This window comes from Olea europaea, unplaced genomic scaffold (genome assembly GCF_002742605.1).
Source record: "Olea europaea var. sylvestris unplaced genomic scaffold, O_europaea_v1 scaffold716, whole genome shotgun sequence".
NCBI classification, from domain to species: domain Eukaryota; kingdom Viridiplantae; phylum Streptophyta; class Magnoliopsida; order Lamiales; family Oleaceae; genus Olea; species Olea europaea.
The window spans coordinates 1-4,522 of NW_019265559.1; positions in this window are offsets into that span (position 1 = coordinate 1).

Genomic DNA, 4,522 nt, shown 5'->3' on the forward strand with positions numbered 1-4,522 from the left:
GCTTGGTTCGTTTTTCACACGGATTAAGAAATTTTATTTAATATTATTGGAAAATTAATTTAACCCTATTTAATTTTCAGCATCTAGTAATAAATTATTGTTGGAATTAGTAAAAGAATTTGAATGATTTAATTTGAAGAAGAAGAAATGAGAGTTATTTCATATTCCCAAGAAGTGAGAATGTGTGTATTTGAATAATTTCAAGAAATTGGCATATTAAATGGTAAAAATTGAATAAGGGTATATTGGTAAAGAAACAAAACAAAATATTCTAAATTAGAAAACATGCCTATATATTTGGGACAATAGAAAAAGGAAACCCAGCCTACATAATTGGGATGGAGGGAGTACTATTATAGTATAATATGATATTAATATACCATATTCTCATTTGCACGACTTCTTGACGATATTTAAATTCCATCGTGAAGTATAGATTTTGCATAGGAAAGAAATAAATGTATAAAAAGCATTTTACATGAAAAATTAATGAATTTTGAATATTGGACTCTTTAAATAGATATTGATAAGAATATATATTAAGAATTAAAATTCAATTATTATCATATTATTTATGTTCTTGAGCACATACTATAGAATTTTATTTATTTATTTATTTTTTCAATTGGATATGCGCATACAATTTGTTGTTTAATATTATGCTGCCATTGGGTGGTAGATTTGTCATCCCCCTTAAATGGACAACCGTCTATTAAACAAAGAGTCTCGACTAATTTGATAAAATTAAGTTAGATGATATGTACATAGTGGAGATAATATTACAATATTTCAATACTCACAATTGCACGATATAAGTGTATTTGATCATTCTGAGGATTATCTCTATAAAATGAATGTAAATAAAGTTGATGAATATTAAGATTAGTTTCTCTGGATATTTTGGGAGTCGATCAATTCATTCTTAATATGAATTTGGATCTATCCAAGTCTTAACAGGGTAGCACAGTCTACAAGTCACATTCTTAAAATTAACTTATGTGGAAAGGTTGAAAGCCTTTTTATACATAAGAATAATATATAAAATATAACGGATCCTAAACAAAAGTGGTTAGTATTGGGCGTCCTAAGTATGAAAGTACATGAACTTTAGTAAGATATGAACATTCCTAGTCATTCATATATTGAACAAAGGTAAAATATTGTTTATTTAGTAAATAAACATATGATCAAACTTTATATATATTTAGATGAATATTATGTAATTAAACTAAGTCCTATCTAGAATTGTAGGCGTATGATGGTTGTTTGCATAACATTCTCAATTTATGCTCTATGTATTCCTGGATTGTGGGGGTGATGTTGATTTCTTCAACACCATAGGATTGTGGGGGTGGTGTTGATTTCTTCAACACCATAAAATAAATACCTTGTTAAATTTATGATGATGTTGAAAATTGGATATCCAATTTAAGGATTCAAAATTAAATATGGATAAGTTTTACTTTATACAGTGTAATTATTTCATAAAAATCCTCAATAGACTTCAGAATTGAAAGAAATTGGAGCTTTCAATAAAGTTAGAAGGAAACATGATGACTTTTTAAATTTTTGAAAGGATTTTCTAATTGATGCCACCTTTGCCTGCTATATTATTTGATCAAGATAGCTAACTACAAATGGAATGGCACAAAATGTCATGTGTAATGATAAGTCTCGACATACACATCATAAACATAATATTATTTGACGGTTGCTATCAAATGGAACAATACTAATTGTTTGTCGTAGAATAACATATCGAATCCATTTACAAATGGGTTATTTAGAGAAAGAATAGACTCTGGAATGAGCGAAATGGGTGTAAAGCCAAAACTAATGGGTCAGCTTAATGTAAACCTAACTTGGCTACTGGAGATGTCACAGACTAAGTTCAGTAGGAAAATTAGTTATGATTGACTCGATGAAAAACACTTCTAAGTTTTAACCCCTTCCCATTTCTATAATGCAAATAAGTGCTGCCTACAAAAGACTGGTGAGAATAAGTTATTTTTTAATGATGATTATATCTTGTAAACAATATAAGTGGAGTATTCTAGTGCACTCTTTATAAAACACACCTATGTGAGTGCAAACTTGGTTGTATATATGAGAATTTTACTTCAACGAATTTTCATATGCGCATACAAAACCAAGAATGTTCAGGGTAGAAATAATGAACACAATAGAGAACCGGAGTTTAATATGAGCTATAATATGTTTGATCTATTGTCTAGTCTTATAATAACGGTTGACAGTGCAAAATGTTGCGTTTACTGATTAGTCAAGTAAGTCCGATGGATTCTTACTAAGAAAGGTACAAAGCAAAAGTTATCGATCCCGATTCATTATATTTCAGTTCTACCCTTCTTCATCTTCTTTGTTCTGAGTCAACTTCTTCCATTCATGTGGAAGATTGTTGGAAATAATGATTTGTTGTATATGACTTAAATGTATCGATTGGAAAAGTCTCCAATTGATATGATTACTAGACATGACTCTTCAATTGCAAGGGATACATATCAAAGAGTTATGTCAATTCGGAATGGGTGTGACATTTTGATAAGGTGCAATCTACACCATTAATCATGCAATGTAGCGATCTAATGGTTGAAATGAATTTTGTCAAAAGATGTGACCGTTAGGAAGAGACACATGAAAATTTATAAATAGGACCCTCATAATTCCATTTTCTACACTTCAAATCAATTTCAAATAATTGATTTCTAGTTCTTTCTTTCTCCAAACTCTATCAAAATAATTTTCATATTATTTTTTCAGGTTTCGTGTTCAATATTTAATATTTAACATCTACCATTCTAGAAGAATACAGTCAAGTGTTTGCTCGTCCGACTAAATTAATATTGTGCTATATTAATTTTGGAGGAAGCATAGTATATTGGAAGACGGACGTTTATATTTATCTTGTCAGCACCAATGTAGGAGACGAAATCTGTCTTAAGGAGATTTCATTTGCGTATCTCGCTTCATTTCATCTCCTTCTATTTTCTATGTTTGAGTAAGTCGTAATTTGCTTATTATTGTGCATATATTTTTGGTTCGGTAAGTCAAAATTCTATTTGATATTTTGCAAGTGTAAATCACAATTTTATCGCCTTTGCATGCACGTATTAGTTAATAGAATATAATTAATGCATCAATTTATCCAACAAATTTAATACATGAAACAATTAACTCCTCAAATTTTGAGAATTGAAATTAAAGGATCAAATCTAGTTTACAATATCTGTCCCAATAAATGATATATTTACAAATCATACAGGAAGAAAAACACAAAAGGTTATGAAGTGCATTATGGTACCGAAATCAATTTTTTACTTAACCGGTGTTCGATCAATATGTATTTGCATAGTCAATCCACTCAGTATAAGCTTTTATGTTAATTATGTCTTAACCCTCAACAGTCAATTATTTCAACTCTCTCATGAGATGCACTCCTTCAAGTTAATCTTTAATGTCTAGATCTAGATCTGTGATGGTTCAATATCTACTCAGTGGAAGCAACTATCTAGATCTGCGATGGTTCTCCCTAAATTTGATTTTACCAATCTTCAATTTTCTGTCTGCTCCTTCCTATTGTTTCTTTTCTCTACACTATCTTTTTTTAACTCGAGATAGGTAATATCACTCAAAAATCGGTATTTTATTCCTATCAATGCATGCTGCTTCTCTATTGTACTTTTACATCTTTCTTCTTCAACGCATTCTGTTGGGACAAGTAGTTGGAATCAAACCCCTAACCTATGGTTAATATCTTGGTTTCACCTCTTAGCCAAAAATACTCCAATAAATATTCAACAAGTACAAGAGCAACACCTAATTGGCTAGTTGAATTGACATTAGAAATTGCAACAAGACCGTCACACAAAGAAATTGATAAAACTTCATAATTGACTTAATATGTACTTGATTGATGCTATGTGTATAGAGGTAGTTTGTTGGATATTTTTTTTTACTGGAGTCAAGAGAATAACTCTATATACTAATCAATCTAATTTCATGTCTTCACCAGAATTGAGGATATGATATCTTTGCAATTTCATCCACTTTTTATCCATTAAATTATCAAGTTACGCTTTAACCGCAAGTATGGTAAATCGACTAAGTCCTTGTTTGGTTGAAATAAAAATTAGATTTTTAAAAAATTTTAATAAATATTGATGGAATGTGTAATTAAAAAGTTGATAAAACTTGTAAATATCATAAAATGTGTGTTTGAAAATAAATTTTAGAAAATAGGTTCAGACATGAATAAATATGTAACAGAGAAACATTTATCATGTCTCTCTTCATATATTATAACGTACTAAACACATTATAGAGTCGTGTAAATCAAAAAATTTAGTCAATTTTACTTATTCGTCTCATTTAAGTGTTTCAGAATGAAATTCAACGAGTCTTTATGACAAGAATATCAATTGATGTGATTTGTTTTATTAGTTTTCAATCCATTAAGCTTAAATGAAAGCATTATTTGATAGGATAAGAATATATATACACTTTT